This window comes from Pelophylax lessonae (genome assembly GCF_965119305.1).
Source record: "Pelophylax lessonae genome assembly, chromosome: 6".
Classification (NCBI taxonomy): Eukaryota; Metazoa; Chordata; class Amphibia; order Anura; family Ranidae; genus Pelophylax; species Pelophylax lessonae.
Window position 1 is genome coordinate 283,609,342 of NC_138773.1, and position 27,128 is coordinate 283,636,469.

Here is a 27,128-nt window from a genome sequence, read left to right on the forward strand (position 1 = left end):
AAAAGTGGGTTGTGGTATAAATTTAGTGGCCCATTTACTATGTGTGCATTTATATGAAAGTGAAGAAATATCATCAGCACACCAACAATTCCTCAAAAGGGTCCAAAGCTTTATTTTCGTGGTCACAGTACACATACAGCAATGTTTCGGAGCAACGCAGTGCCCCTTCATCAGGAGAGGCACTTGCATGACGAAGGGGCCCTGCGTGGCTCCAAAACGTTGCCGTATGTTTACCATGTGATGACAAAAATAAAGCTAGGGACCCTTTTGATGAATTATTGTTGTGCTGATGACATTTCTTCACTTTGATAGTCTACGGTTTCCAGCATGGGGTCATTACAGCACCCAGCATTACTGAACAGCCATTTTCTTGAACATGTGGGAGGTAAAGATTGCGTTCGGATTTAGTGTGAATTGAGGGAACACCATGATTGTCCTAGCATCTGGAATTTAGCAAGGTATATAAATAAAGTGTTATTTTATATCCATCAAATGTTAATTTGATGTAGTTGAAGGAGGGGTCAGGGAATGATGTTTTACTTGGTTTCCCCCAATAACAGCATTGATCTTTCTGTACAGCCGCCAGCACGAAAAACAAAACTAAAAGTCAAGCTAGATGCCAGTACATTCTTTCCTTTTTCTGCAAGAGATGGAAAACCACTCATTGTGGCATAAAATATTTTGATTCATGTCATAGAACATAAAAATACAGTAAAGGATTGTGAAATGTTTATTAGGTTGAAGCGATCAATAGTTTTCACATGTGTACAATGTTTTATCGATGCAGACGTGTATCATATTGCATTCTTCTCCGTTTTTCTTTTCTTCTGGAAGAGGCATTGTTAGCTGTGTTAAAGTACAACTAAAGCCAATTTTTTTGGGCTTTGAATAGAGTGAAGAGGGATTAGAACACCTGCCATGTTTTTATTGAGGTCTATGTCCACCTTAGAGAGATTCACCCTCTGTGTTTCATGTCACCAAAAGTGAATGTAAAAGAAAACTTCACATTTTGAGTTGTCACCATAACAGGAATAGAGTTGCAATCTTCCAAGTTCTGGTGACTGGTGGCAACCAGGGATTTTCCTCTCACTTCCTGTTGTGGCTATAGGACAGGAAGAGAGGAAAAATGTCCCCAATGGGACACAGAAGTAAAAAAAAAAAATACTAACGAGTTATAACTAGTGATTGACCGATATCGTTTTTTTAATGCCGATACCGATGTTTCGGTCATCCGATATCGGTATCGGCCGATATCTGCTGATATTTTCAGACATAAAAAAACATTTATTTTATTTTTTTCCAGGTACTCCTTGTGAAAGCCGAATGCGTCTTTGATCGGGTCTTCGGCGGGCCGTGCAGGTAGGATGCCCGGGTCTCCCGGTGGGTCGGGAGACACGAGCGAGCTACGGAAAGCGGCGGGAGGGAGGGGGGGGGCATCAGATTCTGATATATATATATATCGGGGAAAGTGCATATCGGCCCCCGGTATATTTAAAATCTAAATGTCCAATCCGAGCTCCAGCAAAAGGCCGTCCGACCCCAGCAATCCGCGGGTGTTCTTTGATATAGATATTGGAGGGGAGCCAGTCCCATTTCTTAATAAGATTGGCTAGGAGGGTCATAAAGCCGAGGTGGCTCCCATTACACCAGGACGGTATCCGGTTGTTATTGAGTACACAATGAATGGCGATATATAGGTGCATACATGCACCATAACATGTGAGTGAGACAACCTTTATTTTAATCTGCAATAAAGTTGTGAAAGGTATAAGCACTAACAGGAGCTATTTTTTTTGCATGGTACACTTAATACCTGCTTGGAGCACCAGCAGTATATGTCGGAAGGTGATCTTATTGAACAAACAGGGTCTGATTGGAAGCAAAGAAAGCTGACCTCCAGGAGGAACCATTGTCTGCATTTTGGGTCTTATTATTCTTTATATGAGGTGAGCGCCCAATCACAAGGGGGTGCACGGTGTGATAAGAATCTGACAATTTGGTCACACACTTTGGTCGGGAAGACTGCCACATACCAGGTGGCCCGAGCACATATAGTGGACATTTTACAATCACTTGGCACTAATTATTTTATCACGGACTTATTTTTAATATATTAAGTTCTAAGCACATTGTGGACAGTTTCTGGTATTTTAAAGTTGATTGCACATATTTATAATTGATTGCCACATTGTATGAGAGAAAATATTTAGCACATTTTTATTATTAATTTATAGAAGATTGATATATCGATTATCTAGCACTCAGCACTTTCTCAATCTATTTATTTGATTATACCACTAATTGATGTTTTAAGATGGTATGCACTATACTGTTTATGTTTTAACCCAAACACATCACCTATATTAGTATTAGGGCGGACAAAATACAATTATATTATATTAATATAGATTTTTATTTTTTGCGCAACACTATTTATATAATTTTGGCCCCTGATATATTGGTGGTGCCGATAATCGGTGGATCCCTAGTTATAACCCACCCTTTCACTATCCAAAATGAAAAAACAATTCTACTTTAAGGATGTGGGGAATGTGACCATGGCTCATTTTACACCCCCTGGGTGGGGAAGCGACTTGTTTTTTCTTTGCTGCAGTTTGGGGTGACACCAGGACAAGAAGTGAGATGGCATGGGTGTCACAGAACAAACAGGCACAGAGAAGTGTAATAACATGGCAGATGCTCTAACTCCCTCTGTACTAAAAATGTGCTTCATTTGTTGTCTGCCCCCATCAAAGGGACATCCCATGCCTAGTTACACCCTAGCACAGAGGAAATAATCCCCCAAGAGGGTCAAGATCAGCCATAAAATTGGCATCTGGCACAGAGACAGTGTTTTGTATTTTGTTTTTAAATTTGAGACGTTGCTAAAATGGCTGCTATAGTTGTTTCGGGGACTTGTCCACTTTAACATGAATGTCATGTTTCTGAAGTGATTCAGTTTATAAGCCAGTGAAGAGCGACTCTTATGTGATGCTCCCAGCAGAACATTATTTAGTCCTATGATAACATTAGCTACAAGACCTGTGCATTACGACTGTTTTGGGATAAAAGCTGCAAGAGCCTTGGCTCAAAGTCCACAAGTTCAGTACATCCATCATATGAAACATTGTTATCCCATAGTCTAAGGGAATTGTACTAAAACTCATTACTAAATGCCAAAAAACTGCTTGGAACCAAAGTCTCCAGCCTGAATCCAGACCACCAGGAATCCATTTTTTATATCAGAACTTAGACCCTTACCTAGTTTCTTTTCTACTTGGTATGTGTAACTTGAAAGCGCTATACAGTATATATTTGTTATTCAGTCAAAAATGGTTTCACTCAGCCTATTCCCTAACATACACTATATTACCAAAAGTATTGAAAAACCTGCCTTTACTCACACATGAACTTTAATGACATCCCAGTCTTAGTCCGTAGATTTCAATATTCAGTTGGCCCACCCTTTGCAGCTATAACAGCTTCAACTCTTCTGGGAAGGCTGTCCACAAGGTTTAGGAGTGTGTCTATGGGAATGTTTGACCATTCTTCCAGAAGCGTATTTGTGAGGTCAGGCACTGATGTGGACAAAAAGACCTGGCTCACAGTCTCCACTCTAATTCATCCCAAAGGTGATATATTGGTTTAAGGTCAGGACTCTGTGTTAGTCAAGTTCCTCCACCCCAAACTCGCTCATTCATGTCTTTATGGACCTTGCTTTGTGCACTGGTCCAAAATATTTGGTGGAGGGGGGATTATGGTGTGGGGTTGTTTTTCAGGGGTTGGCTTGGCCCTTTAGTTCAAGTGAAGGGAACAGTTAAGGCGTCAGTATACCAAGACATTTTTGACAATTTCATGTTCCCAACTTTGTGGGAACAGTTTGGGATGGCCTTTTCCTGTTCCAACATGACTGTGCAATGTGTTTGGGGTGGAGGAACTTGACTGTCCTCCACAGAGTCCTGAACTCAACCAGATAGAACACCTTTGGGATGAATTAGAGCACAGACTGGGGGCCAGGCCTTCTCGTCCAACATCAGTGCCTGACCTCACAAATATGCTTCTGGAAGAATGGTCAAACATTCCCATAGACACACTCCTAAACCTCATGGACAGCCTTCCCAGAAGAGTTGAAGCTGTTATAGCTGCAAAGCATGGGCCAACCCAATATTGAACCCTATGGACTAAGACTGGGATGCCATTAAAGTTCATGTGCATGTAAGGTCAGGTGTCCCAATACTTTTGGTAATATAGTGTATATGCAGGCTTGGTCAGTCTCAACCTTCATAATAGCAGACCCAAATCTTTTATTTACCTGTTAGCTTTGTTTACTCCCTGGACACAGTTGTGACATCATTTAGGATCTGTACTAATCTTCTCTTCTCAAAAAGCTTCGGCCAATGACTATCACCAAACATTAGCTGGTTGGTAGCCAATAGAGAAACATGCCAAATCAGCCAAACCTTTCTCAATCAAGGTTCCATGGAACCCTGGGGTCTCTTCCAGAGGTTGCTAGCATTCTTCCTCATGATCATTATACTAATATAGTAATCATTAGCAGAGGTTCCCTGAGCCCAGCAAGTTATTTCAAGACCTTTTCAATGTTAAAAAGGTTGAGAAAGTCTATGTTCAACTAAAAAGCCTCTATAGACTAATTCCACTTTTGTTGAGAAAAAAAAGCAATCCCACATGGGTGAAGAATGTACATTGCATGGATTTTAACAAGCTTTGTAGCAAAATCTTATCTTTCGTTATTTTGATGAAATAGCTGTTTGTTTCACCATGTCCTTTGCAGACTGATTCAGAATGGGGAGGTCCGGTTCATTATGATCATCTGGTGCACTCTTAGTGCTCTAATAAGAAAAGCTGCGTTTTATGCTATGCAAACTAGCACATTATGCCTTTACCTTGCAGGGTTTAAAAAAATAAAAAAATTAAAAAAATGTGATGCTGTTTACTACCACTTTAACTATTGGGGATTATCTCACCATAGCTGAAATTCCTGTTGTAGGGGGTGCCTAAAATGTGACTTAGTGCAAAATTCTGGGAAAGTCAGTGAGCCAATCACAGAAGCAGGAAATTACATTTCTGGGAGCGTTCTGTATACCGGTGTTGTACAGAACACCTCCAGGTAGCCATTTTGCATTGAAATTTGCAGACAATTACAGCGGCTGCAGATTTAAAATGAAAGGTACATTTTAATATCATTAAATTATATCATGTCTTGTGTAGCAATTGTATACGCTTTATATTTTGCTATATTTGTTTTCTTTAGGGAAAAGGATTGTGTATTTCAGTCATTTTACCTGAAAGTAATTTGGCAAATACATGACAATGGTTTAGATTCTTACCCACTTTGTCAAAAACAGAACAAAAATAGATTGGTCTGGTACTGGACTTTATAGCCCTATTTATATTAGCCATAACTAGGGTTGTGTTTAAATGAGCTATTACGCTGCTTTAGAGTGCATATGACAGTCCCCAGGTCTTGTGAAGATCTCATGACTGTAGAGGTCCCTCAGACCTGCTGGCCAGCAGATATGGTGTGATCTAGAATGAAGCCTGTAACAAGCCAAGTTGAGCCTGTAAGTTAATAGATCTCTGCATTAAGATGAGAATGTGGTGAAGCTGAGTGGTTCAGAGTGGATGTGAGAAAATTGGTGCTCTCCAAGCCTTTAAGAAGAGCTAAGCTTTGCATAACAAAGGCAAGCAGAGGGCAAAAGCCTAGTAATGCCTTTAAGCTTCCCACACCTGATCTGATCTACCATGCCTTGTTCTGCACTGCATCTCTGTGTGAAGGCAATCTTGGTAAAGTCAGGGCTTTGTTTGGCCATGTCAAAGCTGTTTACCTGATGGCCAGTGTGTGAATATTTCAGAAGCCGAAGGAGAGAGAGAAAGCATAGATTCACAGAATGGATGAAGTGCAAGCAAGGACATCTTTACACTGCAGATCCTTAGGTACAGTTTTCTCTCCAGCAAGAAAAAACATAGTGGCACAGTAGCAACATCACCAATTCACACTCCAAATCACCTAAAATAAACAGTCAAAGGCAGCATTGTCTTGGATGACCTCATATTGCAGATATACAGCTTCAAAGCTCAAGACATTAAGTATTTTTCACATATTCTCTGTGTGACGGTGTTCACCGTCACTGGAATTTAAGGACAGATGGGTGATGGTTTGGATTGCTTCATATTTGTCAGCAAGGTCTCCATGTAGAAATATTGAGATTTGTTCCCATTTGCCATGAGGTCTCTGACCAGGAAGTACAACTCCTAATATGGTCATTCCAGGAAGTTCAATGAGGACACTGACTGTCTAACAATGTTGCTTTTGTCTGAGGTGGCTTTCCATTCAACTATTGTCGGGTGTGCTAACCCACCTGTTGTCTGCTAAGGGATGTATTGACACTCAGAGTAATGTGTATTGGGGGCTCGTTATGGAACCATTGTTCTGTGTCTGGCTATTGTGTACATTGATTGTCCCCTGGGGGCTTCTGTCTCATTACACATAACAGTCCTTCTAATCAAGCTATCGGACCAATCCCCGCTGACTCATTTTCAAGTCCTCATTTGCATGGCTAAGGAGGACCTGAAGGAGAACGGCATGTACTTTGCAATTAACCAAAGGGAAAGCGGTTGTTGGGGGCAGGATGTTCCAAATTCTGTATAAAAGTGTGTTGTGTACTTCCAATACATGTCTTCCTGTTTGAACTTACATACAACCTGCCTGGTGTTTGTTCTAATGGATTCCAAATGGCACATAGCTGTAGTTCGGATCCCGGAGCCTTGGTTGACTGAACCATCAGACGTTGCGATCTGCAAGCTGACTCACTAGAAACAGAGGAGTGTCGGGAGAGCGGAAGCGAGCGAGCAAGGGTCTCGTCACACTCTGTAACATAGCAAATCTTCTATTTTAAAGAGGGGGTTTTGCTGTTTGCACCTGGGGACTGAAGCATAGACTCCTGTCTTCTTAGGTAAATGAACCAGAACACCCTGATAATCTTTAAGCAGCACATCTCTATAGCCATTCTTAGTTCCAGATTGCACTAGTGCCATATTCACCCAGAAGTGCCTTATGGTTACAAATCTGGTCATAACCCAGCTGACAATGTAGCCTAAACTAAATCAATTAGCTGGTTTAGGACCCCAACTGGCAGTTTTATTGAAATTGCCTCTGAAAACTCTACATCAATGATGATACAGAAAATGAAACTTCTAGAATTCCAATACAGACTCTATAAATTATGACAGGGCAGGAGATCTGATTTTCTCTGCTGCAGTTTAGTAACATTTACAGGTCTTGTATCTCATGCAACCTATGATTGGACAGTGAAAGGAGAAGCAGCACGATGAGCTAATCTCTCAGTTCTCTTATTCTATCAGTATGTCCTATGTTAGCGCATGAGCACTGCAGAACACCTGCAAGCTCAGAATACTGTGTGACTTCCGTTTAGGGCAGTCCGTGCTAAACCCAGAGCCCTGCCATAGCATCCCTGTAGTATCTTGATTGGGGATCCCCAAAGTTTTAGCTTCTTAAAGAGTGGAAACAACAAGATATCACCCTCCTGGGAACTCTGGGCAAATCCCAGCCTAACTAACCATCTAACCAGGTTACAATACCACAATAGGGCCCAGACTCTTAACTGATACCTGTCCCTTTGTCACACACATTCGTAATAGAGAGAACTTTTCCCTTCTCAAAGGAATAATCACAGCCCAAAGGAGAATAGTGGGCAATCAAGAAATTAAGGGTTTATGAAAGGGTTTTTCCCCTATCAATCAAGAAATTAAACATACACCCTCATTTATTCGGCTGCAGCATCAATCCAATGCTACAGCTGTCCCTTGCCAGCTCTATCAGTAGTTCAATATCAGTTTTTGCAGATGACACAAAATTAGGCAGGACAATAACAGCACAGCATGAAGCAGATATCCTACAGAATGACCTGGACAAAATAACGGAGTGGGCAAAGACATGGCAAATGAGGTTTAACGTGGAGAAATGTAAGGTTTTACACTTGGGGACTAGAAACATAAAAGCACAATACACGTTAGGAGGGGAACCCTTGGGAGAATCAAAAATGGAGAAGGATCTGGGAGTCTTGGTTGATGATAGACTAGGCAATAGCATGCAATGTCAAGCGGCAGCTGCCAAGGCTAGCAGAATATTAGCATGCATAAAGAAAGGGATGTATTCCAGAGATAAAACTATAATCCTTCCACTTTATAAAACTCTGGTCCGACCTCATCTGGAGTATTCTGTCCAGTTCTGGTCACCAGTCCTCAGAAGGGATGTGTTGGAGCTGGAGAGAGTCCAGAGAAGGGCAACTAAACTAATTAGGGGATTGGAGGACCTTGATTATGAGGAGCGTCTGCAATCGCTTGATTTATTCTCCCTGGAGAAGAGACGCCTGAGGGGGGACATGATAGCAATTTTTAAGTATCTAAATGGGGATCTAGGCTTAGAAAAAAAGCTGTTCAGTCGAAGGGATTGCATGAGAACTCGGGGGCATACAATGCGATTAGAGGAGAAGCGTTTTAACCACAGGCAACGTGGGGGGTTCTTTACTGTTAGGGCTACAAGATTGTGGAATTCTCTACCACATGAGGTGGTTTCTGCGGGTAGTATGGTGGCTTTCAAAAGACTCTTAGACGTACATCTCAAGGATCAGAACATTCAGGGGTATGCAAGATGATTACAGCCACACACATCTACACAGGTTGAACTGGATGGACTTTTGTCTTTATTCAACCTCACCAACTATGTAACTATGTAACTATGTAACTGAGTGATCACATTTTGAACTGAACTGAAACACTTAGGCTGGCCATAGTTAAAATTTTACTTTAGATTTACCAAAATCATATAGACATCAAACACGTATGCAATCAAGCAGGCCCTTGCACGACATAGTTGAATGTAAATCTAAAGGAAATTGAATAAGAAAGTTGTATAATATATGGCCAGTTTAAGAATTAAACTATTGCCTTTTTAAAACTTAAAGTGATACTAAAAACACGCTGTTTAATTTACATTATCCCTTCTGTTTCTGTATATGTATGCTGACACAAAAAAAAAAAAAAAATCTAAGTGCCTTTTTTCATAATTTTATATTCAGCTGTCATGTGACTGAATTCTTTACAAACCCATCTGCAGAGAAACATTGGCAGGAAGAGCTTCTAGTTCTATGCTAACGGACACCTGATTATTATTATTTATTATTTTTTTGTGCCAGGTTTTGCTAACCACAGCCTGTTTCACATTCCTCCAGCCCGTGTCTATAGGCTTACAATTACAAAGATGTGCTGCCTCCATTTACCACTTTGTACACACCCATATGCGTGACTCTATAGTCACATGGGCTACCCAGATAAGAAAAAGAAGGAAATGAACAACTTAGAAGGGAACTGAAACTGGAGCATGCTCAGTAGATACGGCAATGGCTGGTCTACAGAATCTCAGGCTGCAGGGGTGCACAGATATGGAGGGAGGCATAGAGAACAGTAAAATCAAATATAATAAGAATGGCTGCTTACCAAAAAGATAGCAGCCTCCAAACTAATGGAGAGCCCCACAACACTTTATCAGGTAAGTATCCACGATAAGACAAGCATCGGCAGTGTACATTCAGGCAAGTGTCCAATTAGAACGATACCCAGAACTGAAGGAATGAAAAGATCATAGCACAACCCAATCAGGCAATAAACACTTTATTTAACCAGTTCCTGACCGCCCGCCGCCTTTTTACTGCAGCAGTGCGGCTCTCCTGCGTGATCCGACGTAGATCTACATCGGTCGCCCGCCTGCAGCTAGGGGGCGAGCGCACGCCGCCGCTAGCGCGCTCCCGCCCCCACTCGGCAGCGGGGACTCTGATGCATGGGGCAGACGGCTCCGATTGCCACCTGACACCTGCGATCATTCCCTGCTGAGAGAGAAGAACTGTCAGCTGTTGTAAACACAACTGACCATTCTTCTCTCTGGAATGATCAGAGCCCCTGTGATCCTTCTATATAGGATCACAGGTCTCTGTGATCATTTCACAAGTCACGCCACCCCCTTCCCCCCCCTGCAGTTAGAATCACTCCCCTAGGCTCACGTTTAACCCTTTGATCACCCACAGTGTTAACCCCTTCCCTGCCAGTGTCATTATTACAGTAACAGTGCATATTTTTAGCACTGATTACTGTAGTAATTTTACTGGTCCCCCCCCCCCAAAGTGTCAAAAATGTCAGTTAGGACTTAGGAGTCCGATCTATCGTCGCCATTACTAGTAAAAAAAAAATGACATAACTATTTCCCATAGTTAGTAGACACAATACCTTTTGTGCAAACCAATCAAAATACGCTTATTGCGATTTTTTTTACCAAAAATATGTAGCAGAAAACAAATTGGCCTAAAATGTTAAATTTTGATTTTTAAATGTATTTTTTTTTTTTGAGAATGTTATATTGCAGAAAGTGAAAAATTATAATTTTTTTTCAGAATTGTCGCTCTTTTGTTTATAGCGCAAAAAATAAAAATCGCAGAGGTGATCAAATACCACCAAAAGAAAGCTCTATTTGTGGGAAAAAAAGGACATCAATTTTATTTGGGTACAGCACCGCACGACCGCGCAAATGCCCGTTAAATGAACGCAGTGCCTAATCGCAAAATATGGCCTGGTCATTAAGGGGGAAAAATCTTCCGCTCCAGAAGTGGTTAAAAGGTAATGCACTTACAGACTGGAATTAGGTAACACGCGTAAAACATTCTTGCAAGTGGAGAAAAGCAAACTGCAGCGTTCCTGGTATGTACAAGCCGGCTACAGGGCGTAGTGATGTCACGTCTGGTCCCACGGTAGCCGGCTCGTACATACCAGGAACACTACAGTTTGTTTTTCTCCACTTGCAAGGATGTTTTATGTGTGTTACCTAATTCCAGTCTGTAAGTGCATTACCTTTTAAATAAAATGTTTATTGCCTGATTGGGTTGCGCTATGATCTTTGCATTCCTTCAATTCTGGGTATCGTTCTAACTGGACACTCGTCTGAATGTACACTGCCGATGCTTGTCTTATCGTGGATACCTACCTGATAAAGTGTTGTGGGGCTCTCCATTAGTTTGAAGGCCGCTGCCTTTCTGGTAAGCAGCCATTCTTATTATATATTGGTGATTGCACATTAGGTGGATGGATCACTGCATCAGCTCCCTCTCCTATATGCACATTGGGACTCTATGATGGTTTGGGTCATGGAACTCATTTTTCATATATTTTCTTCACACAATTAATTTTTTGGACATTACACGTTGTTTTTAACATTTTTATGCTTATTTATGGATGTGTCATGCATATTCTGTATTGCATGGAGATCAGAGAGAGAGAGACCAATGAGAGCAGCAGGGGACCCAGGAGTTTGACACTCCTGGAAGTTCTCCGGAGGACTTCACGGGATCATTTCCTCTGAATGGAATGCTGTTCAGGGCACAAGCAGCGAGAAGGGTGAGTACTTTGTTTCTTCTTTCACAGGTAAACTTTGCCTAAGGAACTTTATTATAATGACAAGGTTTCATTAAATATTTACTCACACCAAGATTAAAAGACCTTGCACAACTATATTTACAAGTCAAAAAAAAGAAGCTATTTATGCAATTTTGATATTTGGGTTTACATACGCTTTAAGCATATCTTTTTTGTATCAAGCTGACACAGAGCTCATACATATCTCTAGATCGGCTACTATAGGTTATAGTGTACCGTGTTCAGCAGCATGATTGCTATTTATTGAATAAGCCGGTTATAGCTAACATGAAAATATGTCATTTTTTTTCTGTCACCTTACAACAGGGGGCTCTCCTATAACTTTAAATAATTCAGCTCACAGGATTCAGAGCAGATGAATTTATTAAAAATCCAGACGGCCGTATATTCCCTTTAAAAGTGTTATTTCCAGTGATGCATTCTTACAGTTCCCCGTTCCACTACCTCGAAGAAAGAGGCAAGGAAAAAGAAAATTGCCTGAAGGTAAAGCAGGAAAATGAAAGCACTGCTAGTTATATTCTTGGCTATGTGTTTTAAGAATATGAGATCCTAAATTATAGATGATGGTCAAAAAAAAAAATGAGCAAACACATTTATTAAAAAAAAAAAAGGACTGTTAGGAAGACATAACTGTGATATTAGCCAAGATCCTGCTTCTTTGGCAGTTACCGTGTGACAGGTCCAACTCCAAGCTTATTTTGACAAAGCCTCTGGGATGTGTTAAAGGGTAACCTAACCAGAGCAAATCACGTACTGGAAAGCTTCGTTCAGTCAGGGAGAGATGTATGATTAAGAGAGACGTGGGCAAGAGATGGCTCGCCAAAAATAGGGTAAATATTTGTATCAGCGTGAAAGGCTTGCATTGCTGAGGTCAGTCCCATGGAATTTACATTGTTTATAAACTTTTGTTGTTCAGCTTGGGATCTTTTTTATTTCTCTTGTTTTGGCAGAAGCAATGGAGCAGCTTTCTATAAAAAATATTGTGATTTTGATAAAGATGTTTTAACTAGTATGATGATTAAATATTACTATGGCGCCAGTAATGTTGACAGCACAGTCAGAGGGTGGTGTCATTGACGAACTATAGAAAGGTGGGTGCAGTCAGGGATGTATTTACTGCATCAACGAATGGATGGATACTTTAGAGTAGGGGGTTGGAAGGTAGGGGTTGGTTAATGTTTAATAAAAGTGTATTTTTAGCCAAAACTATTTTTTTGGTTTTGTTTTGGATGATAGGAAAGGATTGGAACCCCTGTCAAGTTTTTTTTTTTTTGTTTTTTTTGCCTTCTGTATCCCCATTGAAGAGATTCACCCACTGCAATTCAAAGATTTCTGAAGTCCTTGAAAAACAAACAAAACAATATATATAGGAATGTTTTCACCCAAAATTTGTACAACTTTTATACAAGATTTTTTTTAAAAATGTAAATGCATGAATCTTGAATGAAAGTTGTAGGATTCTTCAGTAAAAAAAAAAAAAAAAAATACTAATACCCAAAAGTGGAACCTGGAGTGGCTTTTTCTTTTACAAAAGTTTTTATTGTATAGCAAACATAAGTTGTACAGCATGTCCATACGAATGAATACAGCGAAAATGGAACAGATTTATTTATTTCAGGTACTTATATAGCGTAAAATGTCAATTTACGCAGCACTTTACATATATATTGTACATTCACATCAGTCCCTGCCCTCAAGGAGCTTACAATCTAAGGTCCCTAACTCACATTCATACATACATAGTAGGGCCAATTTTTTTTTTTATACAGGATCCAATTAACCTACCAGCATGTCTTTGGAGTGTGGGAGGAAACCGGAGTACCCGGAGGAAACCCACGCCGGCACAAGGAGAACATGCAAACTCCAGGCAGGTAGTGTCGTGGTTGGGATTCGAACCAGCGACCCTTTTGCTGCTAGGTGAAAGTGCTAACCACTACACCACTGTGCCGCCCACATATAAACCAGAAGCATAAGGAAAAACAAATAAGGAAATATAACAGTACATAAGCTGCAATGGATAGGTGTGCAATTATAGAGAAAGCCATCAAGGTAGAGATGGACAGTCTCCCATACACAGGTAACATAAATGTGCACAATACTCTCTATGGGTTTGAAGAATAATAATAATAAAACAATGAGCAGAAATACCAAAATAAGTTCCATGGAGAGAATACTGTAGTTAGGCATATTCATTTGGTATAGAACACAGAGGCATGTCAACACAGGTGGGACAAAATGAAGAGCAAAGGAATAGTGGACGAATAGAGGAGAGGGTGGAAAAGGGGAGCAAGGGAAAGAGGAAGGGTCCTGCGGGGCGAGCGCCCAGGGAGCATCTAAATTGAGAGAAGTGTAGCATTAAATCTGGACGGAGTGATATACGTCATCCATGGGTGCCACACTTTAAGAAATTTATCATGAGAGTCAGTAACTATGGCTTTTTCGTACGTCAGAATGTCATTCATACGATGTTTGACTGTTTTTTTTAAAATGAGCAGCGGGGTTTTCCAAGCCTTAGCAATAGTCAGTTTTGTAGCAGTAAACAGATGCTGAGCCAATTGGCGTTGTTGATGAGAGAGTTCAATTATTGGTTTGCATAAAAGGGCTTCATAGGGGTCTCTTTTTAGATTAATATGAAAAATAGTGTGAAGCAGGAAGTAAACCCTAATCCACAGTCTGCAGACCTTGGGACGTGACTCCAAATATGAGCCATAGTTCCCTCCTGGGAGCATCCCCGGAAGCAGAAGGGAGAATATGTTGGTATTGGAGTGGCTTTTTCTGTATCGTAACAAAACTCTTGTTTTACCTTATTTATTAAAAACAAGCCCTGTCTAGCTGTTGTTCAAAGTGCTTGGATGGCTGAGGATCAACTAACTCAACAGAGCAATAATATTTTATCTAAAGAGATTCTAAAATGCTACTTGAGCTGAAAAATGGCATTTTTTGAAATGCTTTAGAAGAGTAGATTTTCCAAGCCCCCCACCCCCACCCCCTCCATGGTTGGAGGGGCAAGGTGCTTCTCAGTAGTGGTCTTTAGTATAGCCCAAGGGACATTTTAAAAAATGGGCCACTACAAGCAAGGAGGACAATGCTTCCGACTTGATATATCAGTTCCAAAAATGTATCAAAACTTTGTTTAACACAAAAGTCCTTCAATTTGGGTATAGGTTGGTTTATTTAGGCAAATTATCACACTACTTTGATGGTGACAATTTAACTTGATTAAACCTAAAAAAAAAAGGTTTAATGGGTGTATCCAGCTTATAATGAACTAGCATCACATTTTTATAAATTTTCTTTGGTTGATTAAAAAATAAATTGATTGACTGAGGTTGCTTACAGGTACAGCGAGCTTCCAGTGGTGTCAGTGGTCTGGGCCATGCTTTCCTAGAGCCTTGTGTGTTCAGCAAGTGTTGAATTTGAAGGTAAGACTCTGCAGTAACTTATGTGGTTTCATCATAGCGTTAAGGGTATCCCAAGCTAAGAGGGACCCTCTGCGGAAGAAATGCATGGCAAGTACATGTGGCCATGCCTGCCGTAGGAAGGTGGCAAACATGCCTGGCAAAAAGGAGGAATTGAAGCGTAGGGGGGTCAGGGGCCCAATGTGGACTACCTCACAAGCTGACATAAAAGTACAGTAAAGGATTTGAAGGGACGGGCTAATCAAAGGGTGCACTCTGGCCTTGGTGGGGATCTGGCTTGGATTCAGCCATGGTAAGAGGTGCAACGGTAATGATACATCAGTGTGCTCCAGAGAAAGTCCTTAATGGGTGTGTAAACATTCCAATCAAACAGCTGAGTCAGTAAGCACGCCCTATAGTAACCATAAAGGTCTGGCATACACCAAAGATTTTTAGTAGCTTGATTGTGCTTATAGCTTACTCACTAGCAATAGCTATTGATGGAAAAGCAGATGGAACATAAACTACTCAAGAAGCATTTGGGCGTAAATATTTTTTTACAGCTGGACAATGTTTCAATCATAAAACTGAATCAGTCCTATTTGTGTAGTTTATACCATAGGCCGTCCTTTGTTCCATGTTCTATTTATTGGTCAGATAATAATCTAATCACTAGCAGTTTTGGCAGTTTGACTCTAAAATTACCCATGTAGCTCTAGCCTTAAATTAGATATAAACCCTGCTTGGATGGCATTTAGATTGCTAAAACGCTGTATATTATATACAACCTATATACAACAATTTTTTCTATTAAATACTTTTTCTTGTCATCTTTTTTTTTTTTTTTCTCAGTACTAGTGATTTCCTCCAGCTTCTATCAGACACTTCCATGCACTAATTCCACTTCACTGCTTAGGTTCAGCTTACTGATAGTGACGATGGAGGACTATTCCTGTGCAATGTACTGTATGTGAGCATAGCTGCTTGAAGTATCTAACAGGGTGCATGTGATAAGTAGGGATGATCGAACTTTTGAAAAGTTCGGTTCGACCAGAACACCCGAACTTCACGAAAGTTCGGTTCGGATTTCAGAACCCCATTGAAATCAATGGGACCCGAACTTCTGTAATCAAAAAACACCATTTTTAAGCCCTAAAACCCAATAAATGCCCCTAAAAAGTGCCTAGGGTTCTGGGTCATGCCCCAGGGACTATTAATCACACAAAAAAAAGTTCTTAAAAATTGTCATTTTTGATAAAAAAGCCAATTATTGAAAAATTAAAAAAAAAAAAAAAAAGAGATTTTTTTGATTTTTACTTTGGATTTAGTATCTGGGGGGTCTAAAAGGTGTGCATGTGAAGTTTCAGCTCTGTAGCATGTCCAGAACCATGAAAAAAAAAAAGATAATTTTTCAGTAGAACAGGGATGTGGTTCGGGAGCCTCCTTTAACTTTAACACCTATATGATCTTTTTTTCTGGTTCTGGACATGCTACAGAGCTGAAACTTCACAGGTACACCTTTTAGACCCCCCAGACACAAAATCACACAAAAAAAAGTTCTTAAAAATTGTCATTTTTGATAAAAAAGCCAATTATTGAAAAATTAAAAAAAAAAAAAAAAAAAAAGAGATTTTTTGATTTTTACTTTGGATTTAGTATCTGGGGGGTCTAAAAAGTGTACATGTGAAGTTTCAGGTCTGTAGCATGTCCAGAACCAGAAAAAAAAAAGATCGTTTGTATTAGAAAACTTTAAGCACAGGAATATGGCTTCTCTGCTGTAACACCTTGCCGGTTTAATAGCAGGCATTTTTTTGGGTTCTTTGCAGTCAGGAAAAACATCTGAACTTGTGTATAGTGGTACTGTGCACAAGTTCTGATGTTTTGCCTGCCTCCAAAACCCCCCAAAAAATGCCAGCAAAAACACACCTGGGCATTTTTTTTTTTGACGCTAGCGTTTTTTTGGCATTTTTTGGGGTTCTTTTGAGGCAGGCAAAACATCTGAACATGTGTATAGGGGGGATATATAGACATATATGTCTGAATATATACCCCTAGACATATATAGGTGTGATAGTAGCAGAAATAAATGCTTGCGCTAATGAAATCATTTACAGTAATATATTTCTGCTACTATCACACCTATATATGTCTAGGGGTATATATTCAGACATATATGCCTATATATACACCCTATACACATGTTCAGATGTTTTGCCTGCCTCAAAAGAACCCCAAAAAATGCCAAAAAAACGCTATCGTCAAAAAAAAAAAAATGCCCAGGTGTGTTTTTGATGGCATTTTTTGGGGGGTTTTGGAGGCAGGCAAAACATCAGAACTTGTGCACAGTACCACTATACACAAGTTCAGATGTTTTGCCTGCCTCAAAAGAACCCCAAAAAATGCCCAAAAAAACGCTAGCGTCAAAAAAAAAAATGCCCAGGTGTGTTTTTACTGGCATTTTTTGGGGAATTTTGGAGGCAGGCAAAACATCAGAACTTGTGCACAGTACTACTATACACAAGTTCAGATGTTTTTCCTGACTATATATGTCTCGGGGTATATATTCAGACATATATGCCTATATATACACCCTATACACATGTTCAGATGTTTTGCCTGCCTCAAAAGAACCCCAAAAAATGCCAAAAAAAACGCTAGCGTCAAAAAAAAAATGCCCAGGTGTGTTTTTGCTGGCATTTTTTGGGGATTTTGGAGGCAGGCAAAACATCAGAACTTGTGCACAGTACCACTATACACAAGTTCAGATGTTTTTCCTGACTGCAAAGAACCCAAAAAAATGCCTGCTATTAAACCGGCAAGGTGTTACAGCAGAGAAGCCATATTCCTGTGCTTAAAGTTTTCTAATACAAACGATCTTTTTTTTTCTGGTTCTGGACATGCTACAGACCTGAAACTTCACATGCACAACTTTTAGACCCCCCAGATACTAAATCCAAAGTAAAAATCAAAAAATCTCTTTTTTTTTTTTTTTTTTTTTTTTTAATTTTTCAATAATTGGCTTTTTTATCAAAAATGACAATTTTTAAGAACTTTTTTTGTGTGATTTTGTGTCTGGGGGGTCTAAAAGGTGTACCTGTGAAGTTTCAGCTCTGTAGCATGTCCAGAACCCCAAAAAAAGATCATATAAGTGTAAAAGAGGGGTCCCACCATCCCTGCTCTACTGAAAAATTATCTTTTTTTCTGGTTCTGGACATGCTACAGAGCTGAAACTTCACAGGTACACTTTTTAGACCCCCCAGACACTAAATCCAAAAAAAGTCATGCCTGCCTCCAAAAATGCCCGATAAATGCAAGAAAAAGCGCCGTAGAGAAGCCGTATTCCTGTTCTAATAAAAATTATAAGAAAATGCTAATTTTTGGGGGGTTCTGGACATGCTACAGAGCTGAAACTTCACATGTACACTTTTTAGACCCCCCAGATACTAAATCCAAAGTAAAAATTAAAAAATCCTCTTTTTTTTTTTTTTTTTTTTTTTTTTTTTTTAATTTTTCAATAATTGGCTTTTTTATCAAAAATGACAATTTTTAAGAACTTTTTTTTGTGTGATTTTGTGTCTGGGGGGTCTAAAAGGTGTACCTGTGAAGTTTCAGCTCTGTAGCATGTCCAGAACCATAAAAAAAAAAGATCGTTTGTATTAGAAAACTTTAAGCACAGGAATATGGCTTCTCTGCTGTAACACCTTGCCGGTTTAATAGCAGGCATTTTTTTGGGTTCTTTGCAGTCAGGAAAAACATCTGAACTTGTGTATAGTGGTACTGTGCACAAGTTCTGATGTTTTGCCTGCCTCCAAAACCCCCCAAAAAATGCCAGCAAAAACACACCTGGGCATTTTTTTTTTGACGCTAGCGTTTTTTTTGGCATTTTTTGGGGTTCTTTTGAGGCAGGCAAAACATCTGAACTTGTGTATAGTGGTACTGTGCACAAGTTCTGATGTTTTGCCTGCCTCCAAAACCCCCCAAAAAATGCCAGCAAAAACACACCTGGGCATTTTTTTTTTGACGCTAGCGTTTTTTTTGGCATTTTTTGGGGTTCTTTTGAGGCAGGCAAAACATCTGAACTTGTGTATAGTGGTACTGTGCACAAGTTCTGATGTTTTGCCTGCCTCCAAAACCCCCCAAAAAATGCCAGCAAAAACACACCTGGGCATTTTTTTTTTTGACACTAGCGTTTTTTTGGCATTTTTTGGGGTTCTTTTGAGGCAGGCAAAACATCTGAACATGTGTATAGGGGGTATATATAGGCATATATGTCTGAATATATACCCCTAGACATATATAGGTGTGATAGTAGCAGAAATATATTACTGTAAATGATTTCATTAGCGCAAGCATTTATTTCTGCTACTATCACACCTATATATGTCTAGGGGTATATATTCAGACATATATGTCTATATATACCCCCTATACACATATTCAGATGTCATGTCTGACATCAAACATGTCCTCAAAAAAGCACTGGCAGTGGCAGCCCCTGCAGCATTAAAAAATGCTTGCTGGTGAGAAGCCACATACCTGTCCCGAAGCAGAGAAATGATCATTTCTCTATAGCGGTCACCCTGCTATGGAAGGGTTTTGTCACCCTGCCATAGCAGTCACTGTCAGTTAACCCTACACTACACTACGGTCCCCTGACACTTAACACTTTCCCTACAGAAACTAAATTTTTGAAGCTAACTTAAGTGTAAAGGAGCACTCTAACTACACTAGATATCCCTTTCCTCACACTAAAAATAGCTACATGACACTTTTAAAGTAAAATTAACAGAACTGCTTCCACTCTCTTCCATGTCCAGTATAACAATGCTGGGAATATGGCGGGGCGATCTTATATACTGGGGGGCGTATTCACTAATGATTGGTCTAGGGACCCCCTAGTCACTCCAATCACATTCCTAGCATTCTTCTGCCCCCTCAATTGGCTTTTGCTAATGGTTCTGGTCCAATCACGGGCTTTTAAAGCCCATTTCCTGAAGCATTGCATTTTGGGCGGTTCTGGTTGCCGAATTCCGAACTTTTTGGGCAAAAAGTTCTAAATTCGGCCGAATCTCGAACACCCAATGTTCGGGCCGAACCGATGGTGGACCCGAACCGTTCGATCATCCCTAGTGATAAGGTGACATTTTTTTATTTTTTATCTTAGTGCTACCGATCTCCTCCAGCCTCTCTTGAACATTTCCAGTCTACATATACTTGCTCCTCACCATTGGTCAAGTTCAGCTTACCGGTAGTGACAGTGGATTACCATTCTTGTGCAATGTACCTTTAGCAATATTTCCAGGCATTGGGCCTGAGGTGGGTCTGCCATTGTTACTGGAAACACTTCCAACATATTTAAGTTGAAAACCCAAATGTGAGAACTGAGACAATGACCATTCCGGCATCTTTGGTTTGTGTTGTTTATTTGATAATGGGGATTGGAGAAGGGAATGAGTGGGATACTCCTCTGGCTCAACTAGGTTCAACTGGGACACTTTGTAGAAAAATGCCTATTAGCGCTGTCCTGACGCCAGCTGAATGCTGACCAGTGCTTCCTGGCACTTTAAATACTGTTCTGCTGAAAGTGCTGAAACTTCGATTTTAACTCCTTGGTTAACTCAGAAGATCCAGGACTGTAATGATCCTTGACTCTTGACACTCTGTATAGCTCAAAAAGTCCTGCCTATGACTCCCTCCAGCCCTTCACTGACTGAGGTAGCTCCTTGTAACTGCTTGTACTGCTGCAACTCTTAACACTGCGCACTTAACTCTTCAGGGCCCCCTCTTCACTTCCAGGGTCCTTTCACTAGGCAACCTCCTTTAAACTTCAGGGTCCTTTCACTAGGCAACCCCCTTTACACTTGCAGGATCTAGGATCCCTGGGACCTTCACAGGAGTGGTCCCCTCTACACTAGGCAGACCCCAGGGGCAGTTCACAGTACTCACGACCTTGGAAGGCTTTCCTGGAACTGAACCCCTCTTTCTCCACTGGTCCTTGGCACACCAGATCCTCTCTGCAGCTCAGCTCTCTCTTCTGGATACTCAGGCAGCCACCCAAGACACCCAATCCATCTGACAGGAGGAGAGACAGCCGTACTCTCCCTCCTGGGACTCTGCTTCCCACCAAAGATGCTGCGTCATGCGTTCCCCTCAAACTTATACCCACACCCAGATTCCTCTGAGGCAGAATCTGCCTTTTGAGGTAGTTACAAGCCCGAATGGGCTACTGATTGGATGTCCTCCACTGCCCAATGAGAATCCTCTCGCAGAGACAGTGGGGAGACTCCCCTCTCAGTAACCACAGCTGGGAGACATGACAGCCCAGCTGAAATCATGGCCCTGCTGTTAGGCAGCCAAGGCTCACTATACTTTTACCTACAACCTACCTGTAGGGTGCTACATACTGTATGTCATCATATTGCTTGTAGTCTCCACCAAGAGTGCTTGTGAGAAAGTGATAATGCAGGAGCGCATTTAGACAACTGTTGTCACCACATAACATGAAGTATCAAAATGTAGACATTAACATCTTAGGCATATATGAGATTTTAGTGATTTAGTTTAAACTGTCCTTGTTTCACCTTACAATTCACAATCTGCATTTGCTTATTTGCTAATGATTGCTAATATACAGTAAGTCATGTTTCCATTTACAGTAAACCCCCGCTCCATCGCAGTTCAGTTTTTGCGGTCCCGGTATATTGCATTTTTTTTATGTTATTTTACTATATAAATCATTAAAAATTAAATATTTTTGTGTTTTCCATAGCTCTTGCTATGTCTCTCAGTATCTTTTATGTATTTAAATTAGTTTCTATTGTTTTAAAAGTGTGTTTAAAGACCTTAAAATGCTTTTTCACGTACAGTGACAGTAAAAAAAAACATGCGTACAATGAACTTTAATAGGGTTTTTCTATTTTGCGGATTTTCACTTTTCGCGGCTAGGTCCGGAACGTAACCCCCGCAATGGAGGGGGGTTTACTGTACTTAGTTCCTTGGTCTTCTGGCTGCTTCTGCATGCTGACTTCCCATGACACATAGTAGCTTCTGCGTGCACTAATGAGAGTAGAGGTATAACATGGAGCCAGTCAGCTACACTGCTGACATACATCATCTCCTAATTAACCCAATCCTATACTATTCTACACCTTGTCTCCCAAATCAGAGTTGAGGTGTTATACATTTTGTAGCCTATTAAAGGATAGTGTTATTGAATACACAAACTTCAATTATATATATGTGTAAAAGGAATAGTTGCTGTATTTGCATAATTGTCAACATGTGCCTAATTTAGAAGTCAAATTCAAAGTTTTTAAGGGTTTTTTTGGGGAAAATATTGATCTCTGAAAATGACCCAAAGTTTTAAAATTGACCAACTGCAAAATCTTTCCATTTCTGTATGTTTGAATTTTTTTTTTTTCAGCTGCTACAATTCTTTATTTTTTTTATTTTTTAGTAAATGCAAGGTCTGCTTAGTAAATAGTGGATCATCCTCATGTCATATGGAATTCCTCATGTTAAAAAGTAAATGCCTATTTAAAATGTTAAAAATATACTTACTTTACATACCTATGCAGGAGTGATAACGGAATCCTTCCAGCATGATCCTGGGAATGCTGAAGATTCCTTATCTCTCAATCATCTTTCCATGGGATTTAGAACACTCAGCATTTCTAGAACCTTGCTGGAAGGGTGGGAACTCACTTTCCCATTCACAGAAGCTGAGTATAAGGTTAGTATATATTTATATTTTTATCCTTATTTTGTTTTCTAAACATGGAATGCAAAGTTTTGGCATATTTAGCATTTAAATGCACGGTCCCCTTTGAAGTTTTTTTTTTCTTAAATAGCTCTGGATAAATTAAAGAAGGGTAAAACCGCTGCCACATTTTTATTTTATTTTTTTCGATGTGTACTATTAGGAAGATTTTCCTTTACTTCCTGTCCCAGAGACATAAAAGAAATTTAGAGGAAATCTCCCAAAGGGAGGGGTATTCCCATCTTAGACAGCTGTCTAACGTTTTAACTATATGATTACTGAACAATAATGAAAATTATTAAATACTGTATTTTGCAATATTTTTAATATATTGCCTAATATATATAATTGCTAAATGGTCTTCTGATTATGGGATGGTGGACTTTGAAGTCTTAATTCAGCAACACAGAGTATCTAGAAGTTTCACAAGTGTGTATCTTGTGATTTTTCAAAGTGCTAACAATAGTTTACAAAGCCATCCACAACTCTGCCCCCAGCTACATCACTAACCTGATCTCAAAATATCAACCAAGCCGCTCTCTTCGGTCCTCCCAAGACCTCCTGCTCTCTAGCTCCCTTGTCACCTCTTCCCATGCGTGCCTCCAGGATTTCTCCAAAGCTTCTCCCATTCTTTGGAACTCTCTACCCCAATCTGTCCGACTGTCCCCTAATCTATCCATGATAACTGAATCGATCCCTGAAAACCCTTCTCTTTAAAGAAGCCTACCCGGCTACTAACTAATAACACGGTTTCACTTGCTCCATCAGCCCATCCCCCACAGCTATTGCCTTTTGTATCAATTGACCCTCCCTTTTAGATTGTAAGCTCTAACGAGCAGGGCCCTCTGATTCCTTTTGTTCCAAATTGTAACTGTAATGTCTGCCTTCATTTTGTTAAGCGCTGAGCAAACTGTTGGCGCTATATAAATCCTGTATAATATTAATAATATCTGCTGTGCTGCTTCCAACAGCATTCCCTGCAAAATTCCTTTACCCTCTGCTTGCTTATTACCAGTCATATTCAACTCCAAATTCAAAAAGACAGTCCATTTTTTAGATGTTGGATACAGCAGAGAAGGGTAGGACCTGCTCTTGTTTTTTTGTCCCTCTACTTCCTGCACCCGTGACACCAGGAAAAAAAATGAGGGGGGCCGGTATCACTGAAGGATTGATAGCTTTTGTTCCAAAACAACATTCTCAGAAAGGTGCTGGGAACTATTAGACCTGCATGTATATCCAGATGAAGGAAAGCTTTGAACTTCAAACAAGCTTAGCAGCTCCTGTAAGGTGGCGACCACACAGCAAGACTTCACTCGATGGGCACCCAACAGTAGCTCAAACCATAGTAATATATTAAAGAGTGCCAGACCAATAATAAAGTGTCCAATAATTATAATTATTAGTAAAAAAAGTCATATAAAAACAGCCATGTTTCAGGGCAATACTTCTCTCTCTTTATCAGGGCTACAAGAATATGCAAATGCTTGTAGACAGTTCCATGGGCACCCAAAGAACGATCCTCCATGCTGCCCACGAGAGAAGACCAGGGACCTGGAACATCATCTTCAACCTCACTAACTATGTAACTATGTACAGTTAACAGCAAACGCACACATATCATAGGTTGAACTGGATGGACTGATGTCTTTTTTCAACCTCACTAACTATGTAACTATGTGACCACAGGTCTAAGCAGGTATTTGGCCATTTAGCTTAGCTTTTGTAATTACTGAGTTAGGAAGCTGTGTAGTTGGGTGTAGGTGGGGGTGGTAAGGGGGATGCAGATAGAGTTCCCTGGCTGGACTTCAGCTTTAAACATAACAGTTGGCAATCTACACTTCCACCTCTTTTGTTTATGAAAAAAAGTATTAAAGTACAGTATTAAAGATATTTTTCCATTAAAATGTGCATTACAGGACATGCTTGGCTTGGCCACTTGACGATTAGCTCACCTGAGATTTTCTCCGTCGCTAGCCATTGCAGACCTCTCAAGTCACGCCTGAATGTTCTAACTCTATATGAAAATATTTATGGGACCTCTGCTACATGATTTATAGATGCACCTGTCCTAGCATAATTCAATGTGTTATATATTAATGTGGTGTGTTATTAACATTGCAAGAGCTTGCTCTCTGCCTGCAGTTGATGTCTGTGATCTTGAATGTGACTTGATCATTTACAAGTAGAGAACAGAAAATACAAAATACAACAGAATGAAAATGCCTCCTGGGTGATTACCACCTTGTTTTTAACTGTTAGGTGTGTTCAATTCAGCAACAAAAACAGGTACATAATTCAGGAATTTACCTAGGATACTCAGACTTTTGGTAAACTGAAATCTAATCGGTATTTGTATGCCCTGTTATCATAGCATTTTTTGCTCTATATATGAATGAGGCATTGTCAACTAAATTCAATAAAACGTCTCAAAATATGAAAGAGGTCTTAGCAGATTTTAAATAATACTAGTAATTGTATTTCAGTGCAAGACTGGTTCTGCCCATCACTTTGACTAATCAATAAAAGTAATGACTTGTGAGACCTGTAAGGAGGAAATCGGGCAATAAACTTGATCAGTAACCACTTAGAGTGTTTAATATCAAGTCTTCATGTACCCCCACAGTGCTCTACAGCTCCATCCTGGGGATCATGTAAGGTGATTTTAATTAAAGCCCTCCCACTATGGCGAGCTTTCTCGGAGGATGTTAATCCAACCTAATCTTCCCCCAACCCTATTCCTAATCCTAGTCTTCAACTCTAACCCAACTCCAACCCTTCACCCTAATCCTAATCCAACTATGGCTATGATTCATCCCTAACCCTACACTCTAACCCAACCCTAACTAGGACCTAATCATCCGACATGTGTGGTTTGTTTTGTTCCGAATAAATATTCGGACACATTTGTTGTTATTTGGAGGTTCGGATATGTATAAGCAAAGTTTACGGAAGCTCAGAACTGAAATTCAAAATTAATTTTAAATCCAATTCCATTCGAATTCAAACAGAACATATTTCTGAAATCAAAGACTGTATGTTATTAGAGTACCATTTTGAACTAAAGCTGTTTTTCTTAAGCCAAAGATGATTTAAAGAGTCATTTTAATCATTTTGATGAAGATTTTTCTTTTGTTTGTTCACTTTGCTGCATTCGAATAAAAAAAAATCTAAGATTTTCGATTCAACCAAATTTTATCGAGTTGAACGTTTAGAATGGAAAAAAAACGGTGAATTCAAAGAAAATTTGAAAAAGACATAAAACGAATTCCGAATATGAATTCCAACTGCGAAGCCCAAATACGAATTGAATGAATCAACCACATTTAACGCAACTAAATAACTAGATTAAGAAATCTAAATGAAACAAAACAAATTTTTTGTCATGCACATGCCTACTGATCATACAGTCTAATCCTATACCTTAATGCTCATATTAATTCCTTTTTGTATATTTGTGGGAACAACTTTTTTCTATAGGTGCGTATTTATTGAATGTAATGCATATATCCACACACATAGGCCTTTTTTGTACCTGTTGTACTGGTTTTTAAGTATATTTTATTGGTAAAATGATTTTTGAACCTTGTGCTTTGTTTGCTTCTCCCCCTTTGTGTCCATGTGATTTTATTGTAATAATTTTTTTGTTTATTTTATATTGAAATTAATGTTACAACAATGTAGTAGCCATGACTAAAGCCTGACAGTTGATACGTATTGGCATTTTTTTTATCAGCTGCACCCCCCCCCCCATTTTTCTTTCACAATATTTTTATTATAAAAACCAGGAGTAGGAAAAGTATATGTATATAAAACTACCCACTCACCCAGCGCTAAATGTACTGTATGAATATAAACAAAAATATGGCAATGGCTGCCAGTGAGCTGCTGCTATAAATAACAAAATATATAAACTAGGTGTAACTGATTCAATTAGGTAGTATAGAATACAGTGACACTAGCAGCGCTAAAAACATAACATACATGAATACATGACATATAGCAATTAAATAACATAAATATGAACACAGTAATTGTGCAGCATGCAAAAGTGAAAATGTACTAAAGTCCAATTCACAATAGCTGGATAACCATGCACAATAAAGTCCCACAAAAGTGCAAGATCCTTAAACTATATAATGGAAGTATACAGTTCTTCTATACACCAGTGCACCTCCACCGTCACTAAGTGCCACCCCTGTCAGAATGGACACTCACCAAAGGCTGATCAATATGCGCCTGTATGTACAAAGTGTAAGGTATATTCCACCAAAGTAAAGGGCCCAGCTGCAACTCGTCTCCAATAAAGTCTGTGTCTCCAAACGAATATCCCTCACGCCAGCAATAACCTTTAATTATTCTGAAGATATAACTGTTTGTTTGTCCATGTCCATGTGCAAAGTGATTCGTCAGGCTGAAAAAATCGAGCAAACATATATCCCAGGTGCAGGCTC